At 43.8% G+C, this 23039-nt stretch overlaps 1 long non-coding RNA gene across 4 annotated transcripts; it reads right to left on the bottom strand.

Annotated features, from left to right (window-relative positions):
* Nucleotides 1-5546: 5546 nt before the first annotated feature.
* On the bottom strand, nucleotides 5547-22973 carry LOC132209198 (uncharacterized). 4 transcript variants are annotated; one of them, XR_009445300.1, is made up of 4 exons: nucleotides 22770-22973; nucleotides 19048-19133; nucleotides 13306-13406; nucleotides 5547-7728 (listed from the first exon to the last, which is right to left on the bottom strand). It is a non-coding gene; the product is annotated as an uncharacterized LOC132209198 (long non-coding RNA). The 4 variants fall into 4 exon arrangements; XR_009445298.1 differs by having other exon boundaries at nucleotides 19092-19133; nucleotides 22770-22971; XR_009445301.1 differs by lacking the exon at nucleotides 22770-22973 and adding an exon at nucleotides 20967-20986 and having other exon boundaries at nucleotides 19092-19133.
* Between the last annotated feature and the right edge of the window lie 66 nt (nucleotides 22974-23039).

The raw sequence follows: 23039 nt of genomic DNA, 5'->3' as shown, positions 1-23039 counted from the left end.
ACATTCACTGAAGCTTCCAACTCCATTGAGACACCAATAGCTTCTGATGCAACAGAAAAGCAAAACTCAGAAATTCTGATCTGTGAGAGCTCGTCGCACTCATTCAGGCTGCATTTAAAAAAAACCCGAACCCTCTCAAGACTGTTTACTCAATGGTCTTAACTAGACAGCTTTGTGCCTCTCGTTCAATCCTTCTCTTAAAAGAAACCAAAATAAAATAATATCTTACAGTTACAGCAATGTCACATGAACACATCGAACTGTTCCTCAGGAGCCCAGGGTGGATCAATTCAGCATTTGGCCCTGCTGTACAGCCCCTTGCGTCCCTACATATGAAAAGGAGAAGGCCATTGAGACCCTACAGTCACTTACATGTAAACAGACTTAGGTAACATGACAAGCAAATGGAGCTAGGCTGTACAGATAGTCTGCTTCACGCTGGTCAACATGCCTCCATTGTTCATGGTACACATGCAGTACTTTAATGCAGTTTTACAGTAGTGTGGTGGGAAGACTAATGTTTTGTGCAAAATCACAAGTGGCATCCTCTGAAAATACATGCTTCCGTTCTCTATGGAGATCAGAATCTGGTTGGTCTGGCTAATGTCACAAAGAGGGTATTTGGGCTGCTGTCAGGATTGTGAACAACATCGGGTTCAGTGTAAGGTCACAGATTAATGTGGGGAGAGTTCATTCAGAGCCTGTGCTTCTCTCTGAATCACTGTGGGGCTCTATGTCATTTTATATGTAAAATCCACATGTATTTACATGGGTCACGTATGGGATTTCTCACCCTATCAATTTCTTTTGTGGATAAAAGAGTTCATCACCAACTTTGTAATTTTAATGCAGTAATCTCTGATTCTCTCACAGCACAACATATTAAACACTCACTTTCTTCACTCGCTCCTCATGGTACCATCATCTCAGGGATTAGACTGGTGATGACCATTTGTACCGTGTCTGTGGCAAGGAGTTCTTTCATTACAAAAGGGATCAAGCCTATGCACAGTGCCCATAAATAGTCTTTCATCAAGGCTGTACATGTGCAGACATATGGTTTTATTCATGTACATGAATCATCTTACAATGAAGGACAACATACCATTTACTTCCCACATGACTGATAGCGCTGCATGTACTAATTTTGGTGACCTATGATCAAGGACATGCAGGCCCTTTTGTGACCACAACACTTCCCAACCTCACATCATTTAATCATTACAAAATGAGATGTATGCTGTTGCTGGCCACATCCAAATAGTTTGTATGCCTTTTAAATTACTGTGGTCCAAACACTGATTCATGTGATACCCCATAACGAGCAGCATTCAGCCTGGAAAAGGGCTCCACTCTCTGTATTGCGTCAACTAAACAATTCTCAATCCATGTAGTATATTCCACCTTACCTCTCAACTCTAATTTTATTCACTCACCTGTGTGCAACCATATCAAAAGTACTCTGTAAATTCAAATACACCGCTCTCACTGGTTCTCATGTGTGGATACTTCAACTATTATATACATATTACTCAGTCGTACATGCACTGGGCAAAGGATCACAACACACAGGAATTGCCAAAACAAGTTGGAAAGTACATCAACTTCAGTCGATAATGCAGTTTTCTCTATTTTCACATCTCATCACCCATATTCTCTCTCTCTCTATCTCATACATACATGACATAAATCAAGTTAATGAATACTCCAATCTTTCTCCATGTTTTATCTCTCAAAGCTCCCTCTTTCAGTTTAAATGTATTGTTTGCATTTGGATGTGACACAATTACAACTGAGTGATGAAACTAAAAAAACATCATGAGGAAGGAACGGGCTGGAGTTATTAGGAATAGAATCTTAGGGAAGATGGTGGAGTAGCAATGGAAGACATTTCTGGGGATAATTTGGACACACATCTGAAATTTTTGGATGTTTCAATTAACATAAACTGCACAGGTTTACCAAAGATAACTTCCCTTTCCTGAATCGAAGTTGACTCTGCCAAGTCATATCATGATTTCCCAAGTGTCTAGTTTTTACAGCCCTCAAAAAAGGTTCCATATTTTTCTCATAACAGATATCAAGTTGTCCAAAATTTATTTTTATTTTGATTTCCCTCTCACTCCAGTTTTTTTTTAATGTGCGTTACAACAGCTACTTCCATTCTGCAGGAACTGGCAATTCCTGAATCTGAAGAATTCTGAATGGTAATCAATAATTCTTTCTCGTAGTTACAAGTTTTAAATGACATTTGGACAAGTTCATGAACAGGAAACAGTTGGAGAGATATGGGCCAAGCCCAGGCAGGTGGGACTGGGATAGTTTGGGATTATGTTTGACATGGACTGGTTGGACTGAAGAGCTGTCTGACCCTGTAACTCTTTCACAAGCTCTATTCCCACCTCCATGTATTCTCTGGGACATACCAGAGCAAAGTACCAAACTTCAGTTCAATTAGTTTTGAGCAGTTCCGCTTTATTAATTCTAATCTCCCACAGTTTCTCATTTTCACAGTCACAGTCCTGTAGAATTTCTGGAAGATTTCCTATATCTTATTCTGTGGAGACAGAGTAATGTATCCCACTCAGCAGTGGGTCAGTGGGGGTTGGGGTGAAGAGAGACGGCCTCTGTCAACAAGTGAACACATCGGAACACTGCACTTAGGAGATAATGGACATGGCACCACTGCTACTTGGAAAGTTCTAGAATCTAAACAGTTCAATGAACTGTCATTTGATGGCCATCGACGGGTTATGCTGAAACCACTGACACAAAGCTGTAACCTCCTCATTTTAGAATCAAACTGGCTTCACACTTTGCAACTGGCATAGGTCGAGGTAGAGATAAAAATAAGAATACAATCAAAATATTAGTAACTGCAAGTGTGGCCAGAAGAGAGCTGCAACTGGAAAGGAGCAGATTATGATTTAATCAGAAACAGCACTGAAGCGGAAGTGAAAACTGAGGATATTATTAGTGATAAAGGGAATATTGTGATATAAATCAGATCAGGACAAAATGGGCCAATGGTGGTTATGAACACTTTTCTTCCTCCTCGGGTGTTTGTAAGTGAAGGTGAAAAAAACCCTGGAATAAGAGTTGAGTTTGTCACTGAAAGTGAATACAATAGTTTCCTTCGTTGCCAAATACAGAGCTTAGAAATTGAGTCGCTGGTCACAGAATAAATGAATGGGCAGAGATAGAGAGACTTACCGGGAACACCAACAATAGCGAGGATGGGATAGTAACCCGCCTGAATAACCATCAGTACAGCTTGTATCCACAATGTTAATGGTAACCAATTGATAGAAAGATAGTAAAGGCCAGAGGATAAACTCCTGTCCATTGTTGGAACATTCCAATCTATTCCTCTCAGTTTCTTATACATTGTTGTCACATTCCCGGCTGTGGTTCTGAGATTCTGATCCATCATTTGGAACATCCCAATCTGCTGGTCACAGATTCTGATCTCTCCACATCTCTGGAGCTGCTGATCCCAATTGTGTTGAATATGCCACAGCCACAGATACTGTGGGATAACGCATTGGGAGAAACCCCTTATTAATAGAAGAGGGAAACCCTCCAGTGACACAGTTAGTATCCATGGAGACTGACATTAATTCGAGTCACTGAACAAACAGCTCCCGTTAACCCCTTTCACTCTGACACTTTTAATGTAACAACAATACCTGGTTTGGGTGACATTGCCTGCTATTGGTCTCAATGCCCATCTCCAATTCATCTCACAATGATAGAGACAGAGGAGAAAGTTGATACTTTCTCTGCACAGGCTCGATGATTCTGCTGTGTTATCCACATGTGATGACGTATGTAACCATTTTCCTCAGAGCCAAATGAGAGGTTGTTATTTCACCGAAGTCTCCTCCACCACAACAACTGCCAATCCAAACACATCTCTGGCCACAACTGCCTGGAGAAAGGCAGGAAATGTGGGTTTTGCTGAACTTTCCTCTCACTGCACTAATAAATGAACATTTTATCCTTAACACAATATTTTCAATAATTTGCTTCTAAAGTTGCAAACAAATTTTTTGCAGTTTATACAGCCTTTCCTGACCAATTTTTTAGCCTGAGCCCAAAACTAAACATTACATTTCCAATTGCTTTGCTTATTGGGAGTAAAGGGTCAGAGACAATATCTATGTGAGTGATTAAGGAACAGGAAGGAAGAGGGGACAGTGGCTGTGCAGACTGGACAGGACTAACATGATATCGCCCATTAGGCAATTTCTTCTTCATAGATGGAATAAAATAAAATGCAGAGAAAGAGACAGAATAAATTTGGCTGAAGGAATGGCGACTGACAGGTGAAAAAAACACGATAGGTTGCAACGGAACGGAGGAGAAATGATTTTATATACACTGTTTAATCAGCGTATGTGTGTAGACATATAAGATTGTTCACATATGCTCAACACATTCAGGGTTATTATTGGAGATATGATGAACACAATATGGCACAGACGATGTGACCTTGTCTTGTTTGTGTCTTGTTAACATTGCATTCAGTGGAGGGAACCCATCTCCCCCATTCACAACTTTATTTACTCTCATTGTACATCTGCTTCTCTTTCAACACAATTAAAAGCCCATTTGTATTTTGCACCGCATCCCAACACCCTCTGTTTTCTGTTAGCCCTCCTCCACCTCTGGTAAGGTATTAAAAAGGCCATTTTCTGAACCTGTTCAGTTCTGAAGAAGGGCCTCGCTGGACTTAAAGCCTTAACTCTGTTTCTCTGTCTCCAAAGATGCATCTAGACCTGCTGAGTTTCTCCAGAAATGAATCAGCACATTACACCGAAAGCCAATTCTCAAATTAGCCAGACCAATAGATATTTGCAGATCTAGCAAAATGAGCCAGAGTGAAATAAAAATGTTACATCAAGATGCAGAATTGCCTGTCCACAAAGTACATTCTTGCTGTCAGAACTCTACATGCTTTTCAGCACCTGAGGCATGTTCTGCTTAGGGCCTGCCACAATATCTCTGCCTTTCCCTGGCATTTTAGCACTTTGATGTCTCAACTAGAACCTAATGTCTCACAGTGCTCCTGTCTTGCCTGGCTGTTTACTGCAGGCATAAGCCATGCAGCTTATCACTGTTATTACCAGCAGTCAGTCAAGGGCGAGTCAGCAGATGGTCACCAGTTACATCTTCAAAATGCTCCAGTAGATTTGTTGAGCCTGAATTATGATCATCAATCCAAGCTGACCCTGTCCATTCCTGCCATTGGAGGTCAGTTTGATGAAATTCTCAAAAAGTGTTCGGGAGTTTGGGAGGTTCAAGTCCATAGCTCTCTGAAATTGCAACACAAGTAGATAAGATGGTGAAGAATTTTGCTTTCGTGGTACACAGCATCAGGATATGGTCAACGTGGATGTCTGGTTCATAAGTGGCATGTCAGAGCATGCACTGTTTGTACGAGAATAACTATGGTTTCAACTATGAAATGGCCACAACTTGATCAAAAGAGAAAGTGACCATCAAGCAGTTTGAACTGTCAGCTGTCAAATAAATTAAGACAGTTTAACGTATTTGCAGGAGTTTTTAATTTTTTTAAAAAATTCATTCATGGGATGATCACATCACTGGATAAGAATGGCAGTTTCCTTCCCTGTAGGCCATCGGTGAACAGATGGGTTTTTCCAACAAAGGCAATGGATTGACAGTCATCATCACATTCTTATTTCCAGATGGATTCACACCTAGGTCCCCAGACCAGTATCTCAGCCTCTAGGGAAGTGATGGACAGAAGACTAAATAGAAAATATGTACTAGAAATCACACAATGTTTTGGTTTATGTTTCCGTCATGAGATCCATCACTGCTATGGACACCAGGTAAAGAGCTGACGAGACTGCAATGCTCCCAGGCAGAGTCACAGCGGTCACCAGGTTTCATAGCCGACGGGGAAAATGCAAATCAGGGATTATAGGACATGACTCAACCCAATCCTATGTTTGGATTTAAAACATTCCTTTGATTTTTATCCACAAACTGAAAGATTACATTGTTTCCAATAAACAAATGTCTGTGGGAGAGCAACAGAATCTGTCATTGTAAAGGTGTGCAGACCTATCTAACAAATAAAGGGCCATCGAGATCATCACAGAATTCCTACAGTGTGGAAGATGGCCATTCAGTCAATATCAACCCTGCAAAGAGCATCCCAACCAGTCTCACACCCTACCCTATCCCTGCATTTTGCACACAAGATACTATGGGCAATTTAGCATAGTGAATCTACATAATTTGCACATTTTTGGACTGTGGGAGGAAACCAGAGCATCTGGAGGAAACTCACGCAGACAGTGTCTGGGTAAGACAATCTTCGTCAGGTCAGTGCGGACTTGATGGGCTAAGTGGTCTGCTCCCACAGTGGAGGGATTCTATGATCTCCAGAAACAAGCCCAAAACACATGGTTTTTGAATCGACTATAACAAAGTGTGGAGCTGGATGAACACAGCAGGCCAAGCAGCATCTCAGGAGCACAAAAGCTGACGTTTCAGGCCTTGACCCTTCTCTAGGCCCGAAAAGTCAGCTTTTGTGCTCCTGAGATGCTGCTTGGCCTGCTATGTTCATCCAGCTCCACACTTTTTGTTATCTTGGATTCTCCAGCATCTGCAGTTCCCATTATCACTGATACTATTTTTGATTCTACTGTTAGCTATATTCAAACCAATCAACTTATTCAGAAATTTGCTGGTCGTTAACCAGGAACCAGGAATGTACCAGGAAATCCCTTTTCACATATCATGCAGGTGGATAGGCTTTAGTCAGTGTGAATGTGTCGATGTGTTGTGACAACGTGACTATTTCCAAGCTCTACCTTACACAACTGTTAGTGTGACATTTTATTCACAATACCAGCACCTTTAATTGAGCAGGTATCGGTAACATCTGTACAAACAGCCCAACACCATGGTTTATTTGATAGTGAGAGTGACAGCAATGTTCTTCAACTGTGGTTGTCTGCGAACTCGCTGGTGTGTTAACAGTTTGGATGACAATGAATCCCTTCCCACACAGAGCTCATGAAAGGTCTCTCCCCAGAGTGAACTCGCTGGTGTATCAGCGGGGAATTCGAGTCAGCAAAGCCTTTCCCTCACGCAGAACAGGTCAATGGTCTCTCTCCAGTGTGACTCTGGTGGTCAGTTTCTAGCTGGGATGGATGAAGAAATTCCTTCCTGCAATCTGCACATTTCCACACTGTCTCCCAGTGTCACTGCACTGGTGTTTGGACATTTCAGATGAATCTTCACAGACTCTTCAACACACACACCATGTGCATTTCTCCCCAATGTGAGTGCTGCTTTTTCCTTCAATGTTCAAAATCCTGAGAAAATTGGGTTGTGATAAACAAAGTGACCGTCAGACCTGGATGTGGGCCTGTTTAAATTCTCCAACTGCAGACTATACTTTCAAAGAGAAAGTAAGTAAGAAACCAGAAGGACACAGATTGTGAAACTGAGAAATTCTCTGGACATGTGTACAGCAACACTTGGGGAATATGCTGGATCACCATTAGAACAAATTCATTCATAAATATCCTCCAGGTAAGGGATCCAGTCAGTGTTTGCATCAAACTACCAAAAGAGAGAATTGGGAGAGCCAGCGAGGAAGGACAGTCATTGTATAGATCTGTAACTCCACCTTTCAATCCCTCTGAAAGAGTAAGAGCAGTGCAGAAGTAAAATTGTGGAAATCTGAAATGAAAACAAAAAAAATGCTTCGTCAGCGTTGTACAGCACAAAACAATCCCTTTGGTCCCAGTTGTCCACGCTGACCAGATATCCCAAATTAATCTAATCCCATTTGCAAGCATTTGACCTATATTCTGCTACACGCTTCCTATTCACATACCTTTTAAATGTTGTAACTGTACCAGCTTCCTCTGGCACCTCATTCTGCACAGGCACCACCCACTTTCCCTTTAAAAAAAGGAAATTTGCTGGAAAAGCTCAGCAGGCCTGGTGGCATCTGTGGAGGAGGGGGAAAAAAGTTAACATTTCGGGACCGGTGACCCTTCCTCAGAACCCGAAACTCTTCTCTCCTCCACAGATGCTGCCAAACCTGCTGAGCTTTTCCAGCAACTTTGTTTTCTTTTCAGATTTACAGCATCTGCAGTTCTTTTGGCTCCCTTTTAAAGACTTTCCCTCTCAGCTTAAGCCAATGTTATTAGTTCTAGTCTCTAATTCAGGTTAGTTCTTCCCTAACCTGGGAAAACAATCTTGGCCATTCACCCTACACCCACCATAATTTTATTAACCTCTATAAGGTCACCCCTCAGCCTTCAATGCTCCAGGTAAAATAGCCCCAGCATATTCAACCTCTCCCTACATCTCAAAACTTCCACCTCCTGCAACATCCTTATAAATCTTTTCTGCACCCTGCCAAGTTTAACAGCATCATTCCTATAGCAGGGAGACCAGAACTGAACACAATATTCCAAAAGCAGCATAATCAATGTCTTGTTCAGCCTATAACATGACCTCCCAACTCCTACACTCAATGCACTGACCAATAAATGCCAGCACAGCAAATATCATCTTCACTACCTTCTGTACCTGCAATCCACCTTCAAGGAACTGTGCACCTGCACCCCAAGGAGTCTCTGTTGCATAACAGCCCCGAGGGCCTCATCAGTAACTGTTTAAGTCCTGCCCTGATTTGTCATTGCCATAATGCAAATCGCTCACATTTATCTGAACTAAGTGTATTTCTATCACTCCTTGGCCCATCAACCCATTGATTACGTTCCCATTGTACTTGGGAAGTAAACTCCTTTGCTGTCTACTACAACAACAATAATTTTAGTGTCATCTGCAAACTTACTAACCATTCCTCCAATATTCATTCCACATGATTTGCATCAATGATAAAAAAAGCAGTGGACCCAGCACCAATCCTTGCAGCACACTGCTGTTCATAGTCTTCCAGACTGAACCCGCTCCCCGCCCCCCACCATGATCCTGTTTCCTACCTTCAAGCCAATTTTGTTTCAAATAGCTAACTCTCCCTGGGTTCCATTTGATCTAATCTTGCTAACCAGTCTGTCATGTGGAGCTTTGGTGAATGCCTTGCTGAAGTCCATAATAGACAGTGTCCACTGCTTTGCCTTCTTCAATCTTCTTTGTCACTTCTTCAAAAAACTCAATCAAGTTAGTGAGACAAGATTTCCTACTCACAAAGCCATGTCTACCATCCCTAATCAGTCTTTGCTTCTCTAACCACATGCAAATCCTGTCCCTCAGAATCCCCTCCAGCAATTTACCCACCACTGACATCAGGCTCAACGGTCGATGGTCCTCTGGCTTTTCCTTAAAGAATGGCACCACATTAGCCACCCGGCCTTCTGGCACTTCACTAGTGTCAGTGATACAAATACCTCAGCAAGGGGCCAGCAATTACTTCCCCAGCTTCTCCCAGAGTTTGTGGGTAACACCTGATCAGGTGCCAGGAACCTATCCACCTTTATGCATTTTAAGACATCCAGCACCTAGATCTCTGTAATATAGACACTTCTCACGACTCATTATTTATGATTCCAAGCTCTCTCACTGCCATATCCTTCTCTGCAGTAAATACTAATGCGAATACTCATTCACTATCTCAGCCTGCAGTTCCACACAGACAGCCTTGTTGATCTTTAAAGGGGCCCCTATTTTTTCCCTTGTTGTTTTTATGTCCCAAATGAAGTTTCAGAATCTCTTGGGATTCCCCTTAACTCAATTTGCCAAAGATAGCTCATGTCTCCTTTTTGCCGTCCTGATTTCCCTCAAGTATACTCCTACTGCCCCTATACTTTGAAGGATTGACCCAAATCCTGATGTCAGTACCCAACATGTGCTGCCTTCTTTTTCTTGACCAGAGCCTCAATTTCTCCAGTCAGCCAGTATCCCCTACATTTACCAGCCTTGCCCTTCACGTGAACAGGAACATGTGCCTGGCTCTCCTTATTTTAGTTTTGAGGGCCTCCCACTTTCCAAGCATTCCTTGACCTACATATTACCTCTCCCGATCATCTTTTGGAAGTTCTTGCCCAATAATGTCAAAGTTGGCCTTACTTCAATTTAATGCATATTTAGAATTTTGAAATGTATAAGTTTTATATGTAAACTGATCACATCTGCCTGCATCTGGCATATACTCCTCTAAAGCTCTCTTATCTATGTCCCTATTCAAGTGTCTTTTAAACAATGTGACTGTACCTGTATCTGCCACTTCCTCTGAGTTTGTTCCACACGTGGACAAGTTCGTAAAAATAAAAAAATCCATGTCTTTTTAAATATGTATTTCTCCTCTCACCTTACATACATGTCCCCTTGTCTTGAAATCACCCAACCTTGGGAATAAACCCTTGCTATTCGCATAATCTGTGCCCTCATGATTTTATCAACCTCTAAGGTCACTCCTTAACCCATTATACTCCAGTGAGAAAAGTCCTAGCTTTGTCTGTCTATTTGATAATCAAGCTCTCCAATCCTGGCAACATCCCAGCAAGTCTGTTCTGAACTGTCTCCAGTTCAATAATAATGTCCTTCCTGTAACAGGGCAACCAGAGCTGCACACAATACCTCAAATGAAGCCTCAATGTCCTATACAACCTCAACATAACATCCCAACTCTGAGACTCAGAGGTCTGAGCAATGAAAGCAAGTGTGCTAAACAACATATTAACCACCCTGACTACTTGTCTACATAAACTTCAAAGAATTATGTACCTGAATCTCAGCATTTCTCTGTTTCACAACTCTACCCTGGGTGCAACCATCAATTGTTGGTCCTACCCTGTTCATTTTACCAAAATACAATATCTCACATTTATTCAAATTGAACTTCATCCTCCACTTCTCAACCCATTGACATAATTGATCAAGATCTCACTGTCATCTTAGATAACCTTCACTAACCACTAATTCTCGTATCGTCTGCAAACTTACTAATCTTGTCCCTTAAATTCGCATCCAAATCATTAATATAAATGAGAAACAAAAGTGGCCCCTGCACAGATTGCTGTGGAACACACTGGTCACAGAACTCCACTCTGAAAAATCCCCAACACCACATTCTCTCCGACAACTAAGCCAATTCCGCTTCCAATAAGCGAGCTCTTCCTGAATCACGTGTGATCTAACTTTACTCATTAGTCTACCACGTGGAACCCGGTCAAAGGCTTCACTCTCACTCTGGGAGGTGCTGCAAATCTGACCCAATTCCCCCGCTATTTGTCCATCATTCCTTGAAAAGTTAAATCCCAACTCTCTTCTGAGAATAACTGCTAAATCTGCATCCAGCTACCATTCAGACTGTTCCAGATCCTGGGAACTTGCTGAGTCAAACAAACAATCTTCACATTTTCACCCTGCATTATTTGCCAATTAGCTGAATGTTGTATTCTACGGTTACCAAACATTGCTACAATGGAGAATTATCTCGGCTTCTGTTAGCTCTCTCCAAGCCAGAGACCCACCATAATTTTAATTGACTTATGGGATGTGGTCTTTCCTGCACAAACTAATATTGATTGCCCATTTTTATTGGATTTGGAGAAAGTGGTACTTTCTATGACTGCTGCACTCCATGTGCTGTAAGTACACCACTGTGTTGTTATGATGATAATCCACCCTGGAGCCTCACTACCCTCCCGATTGCAGGAATCATACCTCAAACTTCACTACCCACCTGATCATGCCCTCGAGCCTCACTACCTGCATTACTGCAGGCATTACCATCGAGCCTCAACACGCTTCACATCTCTGGAATCCCTCTCCAGCCTCACTACCTGCCTATCGTTGGAATCCCCCACTAGCCACATAACTCACACCATCTATTCAGATTCCTCCAGTCTCACAAACCACCTCATCTCTAATCTCCTCCAGCCCACAAACTTCTTTAGCTCTATAATTGTCTTCAGCCTCACAAACCTCCCTTTGTCTGAGGTCTCCTCCAGCCTCACAATCTTCCCCATTTCTGTAATCTCATCCAAGCTCACTTTTCCCTATTTTTGGAATCTTCTCCGGTCTCAGAACCCTTCCTGTCTCTAATATCGTCCAGCCTCACAAATGGATGATACAAGAATGATATTTCTTTCCTCTAATACAATCCTTATTTTTATACATCCACTTGATGGCGGTACTTTCAATTTCCTGGGCTTCAGGCCCCTGAATTTCGAGGTAAACCGCATTACGTCTATACCTCACTTTTCTCCCGAAAATACTGACCAATCATGAGTCATTTGTTCTAATATCTCATATTCTGAAATGACTTGACATATTGCTGGGTATCCTCCTATGTGAAGAGTCTCGGAGGTCTACAGCACAGAAAAAGTCTTTGTGGCTCATCCAGCCTGTGCCAGTTAAAAACCACCACCTAACTATTCTAATCTAATTTTCCAGAACTTGGCCCATAGACTCTGCATTGGCATCACAAGTGTGCATCTATATATATCTTAAACGCTATGAGGATCTCTGTGCCTACCACCCTCACAGACAGTGAGGTTCAGTGCCATTGTCACAGCATGATGACATTACAGACAGGAAAAGAGACGAGCTGAGTCTGTGCAAACCAAAGATCCCCCACACACTGTGAAAGACGGGAGGGTGCCTGATCGGAGGCAGAGGAGATTTAACAGAATGGTTTGTAGGGAGAGGGTTTTTAGTTGCATGGTTAGGGCTGTTTTTATTATAATTTTGTGTGACTTAGACATTTCTGGTACATATTGAGAATATCCATCTACAATAGATGGACTTCCTCTCAATCTCTCTCCTCGCCTGGGGTGCAGTAATCTTCAGGTTAAACCAGCCCTATGGTCAGGTAGGACAATGGTGACTTTACCTTAGGCATAGTGATGCCACTGTGCCTCGGTGGTGTAGAGGGGAATGTTGCATGTGGTGGATGGGACACCACTCTGACACTGCTTCATCTGGAGGATGTTACCTTTCTTTAATATTGTTGGGGCTGTACTCATGCAGGGAAGTGGAAAATGTTCCAACACAATCCGGATGAGTGCCTTACACACAGGAAACAAACTGTCATTGGGTAATCAGGTGCTTGGGGAAACTAAGATTGATCTCCTTGTAACAAAGGATTTTGAGGGGACCTTTGATAGGAGGTGTTTACAAAAGATAAACATTAGGACGGCAAAATGTACACTCAACTGGCCATAAAAAAGGGCTACAGGACATATATTAAAAGTCGTAGGAAAGATCTATTGAGAGAATGGGGTAATAAGAAAGAAATTTTACATGGCAAATGGGAATGAGCAGGAACACAATACTCACACACAATGCGAATATCCAGGTCCTGATTGAATTGAGTAATTCTGTCAGAGTTTGGTGTTACAATTATTGAGCTTCCTACCTGAAAGTCCACTTGTAATATCCTGTAACACAAATTCATAAAATCCATCACTGTCAGAGTAGGAATCCACAACATCCCCTCCTCCTGGCCGAGGGTAACTGTGCATTGTTCCTGCTGCACATTATTCCTTGTGGGAGTCAGCAGCTGATTCGAGGGATTTCTATTTGGGTTTCTAGGAATTTCCACATTGGGGCTTCATGTCACTGAACAGAACAACAGGTGTTTGACACAAGGCAAAGAATGGCCAAGATTTAGTGAGATACAGGCAGCAGGATTTGCTTCCTTTTCTTTCCTTCTGTGCTGCTGCACTGCCACAATGAGACATCAGCTTTTCCGGCCCAATGCAACTTGATGAACAAGTTGTCTCGATTCTGAGAAATGGGCAGTAAGCTTCTCCCAGTCATTTGAAAAAACACCCCTTAAAAAGGCAGCAATTACGTATGTGTCATGTTGCCCAGTGCTCCCAACAAAAAGATGAGAAGAATGAGGAAGGATCTCATAAAAAGGGATAACAGTCAAGTTCCATGAGGGTTAGAGTTTATGGAGAGATATTGATAAATGGGCGACAAGTCGGCAAATGGAGTATAATTTGGGAAAACGTGAAGTTGCTAATTTTTGAGGAGATGACCAAAGAACAGTGTTATTTAAAAATGTAAAAACTGTGGAAAACTGCAACACAAAAGGGATTCAGGAATAATTGTGCAGGAAGCATGAAGCGAGCATACAGTTGCAACAGGTAATCGGGAAGGGTCATGGGATGTTATCCTTATGTCAAGGTGTTTGCAGTAGAAGAGTTTGGAATACATGTCTTAGGACAAATGTACAACTTGCTGGCAAGACCACATCTGGAAGAATGTGAGCAGCTTTTTTGGTCCACTTATTTGAGCAAGTATATAACTTCACTGGAGGCATTTCAAAGAAGATGAACTAAGATGATCATTGGTTTGGAGGGATTATGTTTTAAGCTAAGACGAAACAGGTCTGGAATATACTAACTAGATTTTTTTGAAGAATGAGAGATGTTCTAATTAAAAATAGAGGATTCTCAAGGGAGTTGACAGGATAAATGCTGAGGAAATATTTCTCATCGTGGGAGCAGATTCTCGATAAGGCAGAGAAGAGAGGGTTCTCTTTTGGAATTGTCAAGCTTAAGGCAACACAGACATGGGTAAGGGGTTTCAGTCGCGAATGAGCTGGAGTGAGGTGGAGAGAAGGAGCATTTTAGAGATTGAAATTTCTGGCATTTGTGATTGAAATGTACGGTAAGATGTTCATCTTGAGACCAGATATGACAGCATTATTGAGAAGGGTGCAGTTCAGCCTCAGACAGTTCCCAATGAGAGGGATGGATTCAGTACAATAGTAAGGAAAAATAATTTGTAATAATAACTGAAGGCAATGTGTTTTACTATCACAAAGTGTTATTGGAGGAAATTTCAACTAATCAAGTAGTGGAAGCATGATAAGCAGTTTTATAACTGAGTAACAGTGGAGCAAAGTGATGGAGACGAGTTCGATCTGAACATTGTAGAATACATGTGAAAGTTAACACAGTGCTTGTGGAAGATCTCACCTCCTGGAAGTATGTTGGTGAGAAACAGCATGGGCCAAGGATAGATCCTGGAGGGACATTTACGACATGGATTTCAGACAGGAAAGAGAGATGGAGTGGGATTTTCCAATGACGGTGAGGTCGAACATTGGTTTTAAACAGAATGGGTGAGAAGGACATAACCGGAAAAGAGAAACAGACAGAACAAGTAACAATATCTGTGAATTGGCATGGGGGAAGAGGCAGGGAGGAGGAGGAGGAGGAGAAATAAGAGTTGGAATATTTGTAGTTTAGTGAGAATAGGGCAAAGTGTTAAGATGAGCTCTGATAAGGCTTGACATGAAACTGGACAAAGATGCAAGTTTAAGCCTAAAACGAGGAGCAACATGCTAAGCAATTTGGTTTGGTGGGCTTGTGGAAGAGAGGGAAGCAGCAGAGGCAGCTGATTGGATTGTCTCAATCTTAGTGACATAGAAACTGCATGTGTCTCCTTCACTTGCTGTTGGAGCGGAGGATGGAGGAGACAGGATGATGGACAGTGTTTTGCAAAGAAACAATGCCTGTGTTAGTGATATTTAAAAATGAGTGAACAAACCTGATGACTAACTTTTATCCAGAATGTTAAAATGTACAACAGAAGTCCAGGTTCAAATCCTATCTCAGCAGATGGTGGAATTTGAATTCAATAAAAAAAAACTGGAGGAATCAACTGGTTGCCATGGCAACAATTGCTGATGACAGAGTGAAAAAAAAATCTAATGTCCTTCGGGGAAAGAAATTTGCCAACCTCAGCAAGCCACTCAGTTGCAAATCACTGCAAAGTTTCAACAAAGGAATGAAGCTGGGTGGCCCATTTGGCATCCACCAGGGAACTAGGAAAGACAACTGCAGAATCAGCCCTATCGGCCCCCCAAACTCCTGCTTAATAATATCTGGGGGCTAGTGGCAAAATTTGGAGAGCCGCTTCAAAGACGAGTCAAGGAACAGTGTCAGACTCATGGAAACATACCTGGCAAACAATGACACACACCACTATCATTGTCCTTAGTGAAGCCCTGTCCCAGCAGACGTGACAGCACAGTGCTATTCTGACCAGATTATTTGACCTGGGAGTACTCAACATTGACTCTGACGCCTGGAAGTCTCATGGCTCCTGCTGATTACCATGTACCATCCTCCCTTGGTTGATAAATCAGCAGTAGTATTATCGCTAGATTATTAATCCAGAGACCCAGATAACATTCTGGGGACCTGGGTTCGCATCCTGCCATGGCAGATGGTGAAACATGAATTAAATAATGATCTGGAACTAAGATTCTCATGATGACCATGAAACCATTGCCAATTATCAGGAAAGACCCATCTGGTTCACTTATGCCCTTTCCGGAAATGTGCCATCCTTACCTGGTCTGGATGACATGTGACTCCAAACCCATAGTGATGTGCTTGACTCTTAACTGCCTTCCAGGTAATAAACGCTGGTCCAGCCAGCGATTTCCACATCCCAAGAGGGAATTTTAAGAAACAAAAAACTCCATCATGTTGAACAGCACTTGGAGGAAGCACTGCGAGTGTGAATAGCACTAAATGTACTCAATGTCCACATCAGGAGTAGTTTGCAGGAGGATTACCAATCAGGCTGGTCGGGTCCTGAAGGACAAAGCTGCTTGGCTGGGACTGCAGCAGGTGCTGACGCACCAAAGGGGGAAAATATAGCTGATCTCATCATCACCAATTTCCCAGCTGCAGAGGCATCTGTCCATGACAGGATTGTTAACAGCAACCACCGCACAGTCCTGTGGAGACAAAGCCTCATCTTAAACTTGAGAATACCCCCCATTGCATTGGGTGGCACTAACTTCGGCTAAAAGGGACAGACTTGGAACAGACACAGGAGCTCAAAACCAGATATCTATGAGGCTTTGAGAGAGACTGCAAAAGTAGCAGACCTTCTCCAGCACAATCTGTAACCTCATGGCCCAGCATATCCTAGAGACACCCATTGCCATTGATCCAGGGGACCAACACTGCTTGAACGGAGAGTATTGGAGGGCATGCCAAGGGCAGCACCAGGCATACCTAAAAATAAGGTGCCAACCTGGTAAAACCACCAAACAGGACTATCTGCATGCAAAATAGCATAAGCAGCAAGAGTTAGAGCTAAGCCACCCCATAACCAATAGATCAGATGCAAGCTCTGCAGTTCTACCACACCCAGTCGTGAACAGTGATGGACAATTAAACAACTCACTGGAGGAAGAATGCCAAAAATCCCCATCTTTACCCGACACAGGAGCCCAACCTCTCCTTGCAAAAGACAAGTCTGCAGCAATCTTCAGCCAGAAGTGCCAACTGGATGATCCATCTCAGCCTTCTCCAGAGGTCCCCAACATCAGAGATGCGAGTTTTCATCCAATTTGATTCATTTCACATAATATTAAAGAAATGAATGAACAGTGCAAAGGTTATGGGCCCTGGCAACACTCTGACAATAGTAGCGATGACTAGTGCTCTAGAGCTTGCTAGCATCCAAGCCAAACTATTTCAGTCCTGCTACGGCGCTGGCATCTCCTAACAATTTGGAAAACTGCCCAGGTCTGTTCAGCACAAAAACATTGAAAATCCAACCCGACCAATTTCCCCTCAAGCAATCTACTCTCTATCATCAGTAAAGTACTGGAAGGTGTTGTCAACAGCAGTATTAAACAGCACTTACTCAGCAGTAACCTGCTCAGTGACACCCAGCATGGGCCATGGTGGGCACTCAGTTCCTGATCTTATTACAGACTTGATCCGCAAATTCACAAACAGCTGAATTCCTGAGGTGAGGTGAGGGTAAACAGCAGAGCCCTGCACAAAAACCACGTACTTCCACTTCAGTGACAATGACTGACAGTGACATCTTAGTTTCAGCTCATCTGCTGAACCTCTCATCTATTCCTGTGTTACCTCTAGGCTTAACTATCCAAACTCACTGCCAGTCGGCCTCCCACATTCAATGTCCCTGTAACCTCAAGAATACCTAAAGTTCTGCTGCACACAAGTACATTTGTACCAAGACCTGTTCACCCATCACTGCTGTGCTCCCTGACCCACAAAGGCTCCTGTTTATAAGCAACAATTTAAAATTCTCAGATAATAAAATGTGAGGCTGGATGAACACAGCAGGCCAAGCAGCATCTCAGGAGCACATTGGCCTGCTGTGAAGCTTTTGTGCTCCTGAGATGCTGCTTGGCCTGCTGTGAGCTTTTGTGCTCCTGAGATGCTGCTTGGCCTGCTGTGAGCTTTTGTGCTCCTGAGATGCTGCTTGGCCTGCTGTGAGCTTTTGTGCTCCTGAGATGCTGCTTGGCCTGCTGTGAGCTTTTGTGCTCCTGAGATGCTGCTTGGCCTGCTGTGAGCTTTTGTGCTCCTGAGATGCTGCTTGGCCTGCTGTGAGCTTTTGTGCTCCTGAGATGCTGCTTGGCCTGCTGTGAGCTTTTGTGCTCCTGAGATGCTGCTTGGCCTGCTGTGAGCTTTTGTGCTCCTGAGATGCTGCTTGGCCTGCTGTGAGCTTTTGTGCTCCTGAGATGCTGCTTGGCCTGCTGTGAGCTTTTGTGCTCCTGAGATGCTGCTTGGCCTGCTGTGTTCATCCAGCCTCACATTTTATTATCTTGGAATCTCCAGCATCTGCAGTTCCCATTATCTCTGATACTAATTTAAAATTCTCACCCGTGATTTAATTCCTGGCTGTGACGAGCCCTATCTCCCTGCACACACAACCTTCAAGAGTTCGATAACTCATTTAGTTCCAGACTCCAACAATGTGTTTAATCATCCCTTCACTATTGGAGGCTGTTTCTACAGTTGCCAGAAAACGTGATCTGGAATTCCCCTGATAAACCTCTTAGGTTTGCTTTCCTTGAGAGAGTCAGGAAAACCTGTAGATATGGTAACTTTTTGGTCACCTGACCTAATATGGCCTTACGTCAAAAGTTTGTTGATAATATTTTTGTGAAATTATAAAACATGATAAAAATACAAATAGTTTGTTGATTTGGACATACACCATTAGCTCTTCAGTATCGCTAGATGAATGATCTGTAACTTCTCAAATGGAGCATTGTGAGAGCACCTTTATCATACAAACTGAAGCAGCACACGAAAGTTAAACATCACCTTCTCCACAGGGAACAGGGCTTTGGCAACGATCGCTGGTATCTGTGGAAGGAGAAACACACAGTAAATGTTGCAGAAGTGCAAAATGAATGACAGATAAAAACGCTGTAGAATTTGGTGGTCTGAAATGGAAGAAAAATACACTCTCTTTCTGGGAAAATATTTCCTGACTGTGAAAGATACCATTCAAAAATTAATCTGGTAAGAGAGCAGCACATGGTCAGGGGGTGGGCAGCAGTGGAAAATTTATTTACAAAAAAGGTACAAGGAAATTACAGTAAAATACTACAGAGATCAAATCTATCCATCATTAGAGACTGAAGAGATTAGACACCGACAAAGGTGATCAGGGAGCACAGAAGTGAGCAAGAGCAGTGTGAGCTGCTATGATCCAACAGTCTGGGAAAAAAAATCCATAAGAAACAAACATTTCTCTCGGATAAGAGATAATAGGAACTGCAGATGCTGGAGAATCCAAGATAACAAGGTGTGGAGCTGGATGAACACAGCAGGCCAAGGAGCATCTTCGGAGCAGGAAAGCTGACGTTTTGGGCCTGGACACCACTTCAGAAATGGGGGAGGGGAAGAGGATTCTGAACGAAATAGGGAGAGGGGGGAGACAGATCAAAGATGGAGAGAAAAGATATTTGGAGAGGAGACAGACAAGTTAAAGAGGCGGGCATGGAGCAGGTAAAGATGAGGAGAGGTGGGGAGGTAGGGAGGTGATAGGTCAGTCCAGGGAGGACAGACAGGTCAAGGGGGTGGGATGAAGTTAGTAAGCAGGAAATAGGGGTGCAGCTTGAGGTGGGAGGAGGCGATAGGAGAGAGGAAGAACAGGTTAGGGAGGCAGGGACAAGCTGGGCTAGTTTTGGGAGGCAGTTGGGGGAGGGGAGATTTTGAGGCTTCTGAAATCCACATGGACACCATTGGGCTGCAGGGTTCCCAGGCAGAATATGTGTTGCTATTCCTGCAACCCTTGGGTGGCATCATTGTGGCACTGCAGGTGGCCCAGGATGGACATGTCATCTGAGGAATGGGATGTGGAGTTGAAATGGTTCGCAACTGGGAGGTGCAGTTGTTTCTTGCGAACTGAGCGTAGGTGTTCTGCAAAGCAGTCCCCAAGCCTCCGCTTGGTTTCCGCAATGTAGAGGAGGCCACAACGGGTACAGGGGATGCAGTATACCACATTGGCAGATGTGCAGGTGAACATCTGCTCGATGTAGAAAGTCTTCTTGGGGCCTGGGATGGGGGGGGGGAAAAGAGAAGAGGGAGGAGGTGTGGAGGCAAGTGTAGCACTTCCTTTGGTTGCAGGGGAAGGTGCTGGGAGTAGTGGGGTTGGAGGGCAGCGTGGAGCGGACAAGGGAGTCACGGAGAGACTGGTCTCTCCGGCAGGCAAGCAAGGGTGGGGAGGGAAAAATGTCTTTGATGGTGAGGTCGGATTGCTGATGGCGGAAGTGTCAGAGGATGACGTGTTCGATCCGGAGATTGGTGGAGTGGTATGTGAGGATGAGGGGGATTCTTTTTCAGTTGTTATTGCAGGGATAGGGTGCGAGGGAGGAGTTGTAGAAAAATGCAGGAGACACGGTCAAGGGTGTTCTTGACCACTCCGGTGGGGAGGTGGGGAGTGGAGTTGCGGTCCTTGAAAAACAAGGACATCATAGATGTACGGGAGTGGAATCCTGGGAGCAGATGCGGCAGAGGTGAAGCAATTGGGAATAGGAGATGGCACTTTTGCAGGACGGTGGGTGGGTGTGAGATGTTAATGTGATAACATCCCATTAATTTAAAGAAGTATAGAAATCAAAGTCTTTCATCTGCATTTGATTCCTATACAGAGACTTTGACTTATAGAAGTAAAGTCTTTTATCTACTCACATCGGTATGCAGACACTGCCCTGAAGCTTCCTGCCCAGCTAGGAATTCAGTGTAAAGCTTTTGTAACTCATCTTCTCACACATCGGCATGCAGACACTGTCTTACGTTTCCTGACTGAACTGAAATTAGAATCAATCTGTATCAAATAGGGTTAGGTGGGGAAATTTTGTAAAGGTGTGAAACCTCTAAAGCATGTAACTTCTGTCGCTGACTAAGGGGCCAGGGCACTGACTTTGTCCTAGCCAGACACACTGGCAACTTGAAATCACAATCTGTCCCGGACAACAACTCAAAATCACCTCCTGCCATGAGCAGCTACTTCACAAGCAATCGATACTATATCCTGGTCTTTTATGTTGTCCATGTAATAATTGCTTGGTATCCTGTTTTTGTCTGTTGTAGTAATTGTTTTATGTATCATGTCATTGGAGGTTGTGAAATCGTTTTCTGTATCATGTCTTTTGTAAAGTATAAAAAGCAGGGACTGTCCGGGGAGAACTCCTTGTGAGACTTTGCACTGTGTGCCGGGTTGAGTACAGTGATTCTTCACAGCTTGTACTTGCTTGGTAAGAAAATGATTTGTGTTTTTCTAAACAGGTCAGTGTCTTGTTATTGCAGCACGTCCGTGAGGGTCTCCGAAAACAAACTTGACAGGTGGGAGGAGGTGTATTCTAGGTAGCTGTGGGAGTCAGTGGGCTTGAAATATATATCGGTTTTGAGATTGTTCCCCAAGATGGAAATAGAGGACCAGGAAGGTGAGAGAGGTGGTTAGAGATGGTCCAGGTGAACTTAAGGTTGGGGTGGAAGGTGTTGGTGAAGTGGGCAAACTGTTCGAGCTCCTCATAGGAGCACGAGGCAGCGCCGATACAGTCATCCATGTACTGGAGGAAGAGGTACGGAAGAGGGATTGTTCCAACAAAGAGACAGGCAAAGCTTGGGCCCATGCAGGTACCCATGGCCACCCCCTTTGTCTGTAGGCAGTGGGACGAGTTCACCGAAGCACATAATGGGGTCAGTGGAGGGGAACTGGTCAGACCTGCAGGACAGGAAATAGCGTAGGGCTTTGAGGCCATCTGTATGGGGTATGCAGGTGCTAATGTGGTATACTGCACCGCTGCACCCGTTCTGGCCTCCTCTATATCAGGGAAACCAAGCAGAGGCTTGGGGACCACTTTACAGAACACCTACACTCAGTTCGCAATAAACAATTGCTCATCCCCACCTCCCTAACCTACTCTTCCTCTCACCTATCCCCTCCTCCCATCTCAAGCCACACCCCCATTTCCTACTTGCTAACCTCATCCCACCCCTTTGACTTGTTGGTCCTCCATAGACTGACCCATCCCCTCCCCACCTACACTCACCTTTACCTGCTCCATCCCCACCTCTTTAACTTGTCTGTCTCCTCTCCACTTGTCTCCCACTCTCTCCCTGTTTGTTTCAGCATCCCCTTCCCCTCCCCCATTTCTGAAGGGTGTGGGCCCGAATACGTCAGTTTTCCTGTTTCTCTGATGCTGCCTGTCCTGTTGTGTTCCTCCAGCTTCACCCCCGGCCCTTTTAAAGTTTCAAAGCTGTCGCGCATGCGCCCCGCGGATCACTGCCCCCAATAAAGATGGTGACGGTCACACGGGCCGATCGCCATCTGAGGCGTTGATTTGTTTTCTGCAAACGTGAGTCTGGGAGTTTCAAATGGGTGTGTTTTCCGACGTGCACTAACTGTTTGTAAAACTTCCAAACCCATACGAATATCACTTCCCTCCAGCTTTCTACCGTTTTGCTTTCTTTACTGTGGCCTGCTCTTACCTCAATTGCACAAATCTTGGTCTCAGCGAAGGATCTAGGCCCGAAACGTCAGCTTTCCTGCTCCTCTGATGCTGCTTGACCTGCTGTGCACATCCAGCTGCACACCGTGTTATCTCGGATTCTCCAGCATCTGCAGTTCCGGTTATCTCAGCGACTCTGCACCGCACTCGTGGATGATCACGTGGTTTTCACTGATCCCGCCCTCCCTTCATTCCGATTGGGCGATATCCGTCCGGTCATGCACGGCACACCTGTGCTCCTATTGGTCGC

The sequence above is a fragment of the Stegostoma tigrinum genome, unplaced genomic scaffold (assembly GCF_030684315.1).
Source record: "Stegostoma tigrinum isolate sSteTig4 unplaced genomic scaffold, sSteTig4.hap1 scaffold_70, whole genome shotgun sequence".
NCBI lineage: Eukaryota > Metazoa > Chordata > Chondrichthyes > Orectolobiformes > Stegostomatidae > Stegostoma > Stegostoma tigrinum.
Note: the sequence above shows the minus strand (reverse complement) of the source record. Positions and strands in the feature narration are given on the sequence as shown.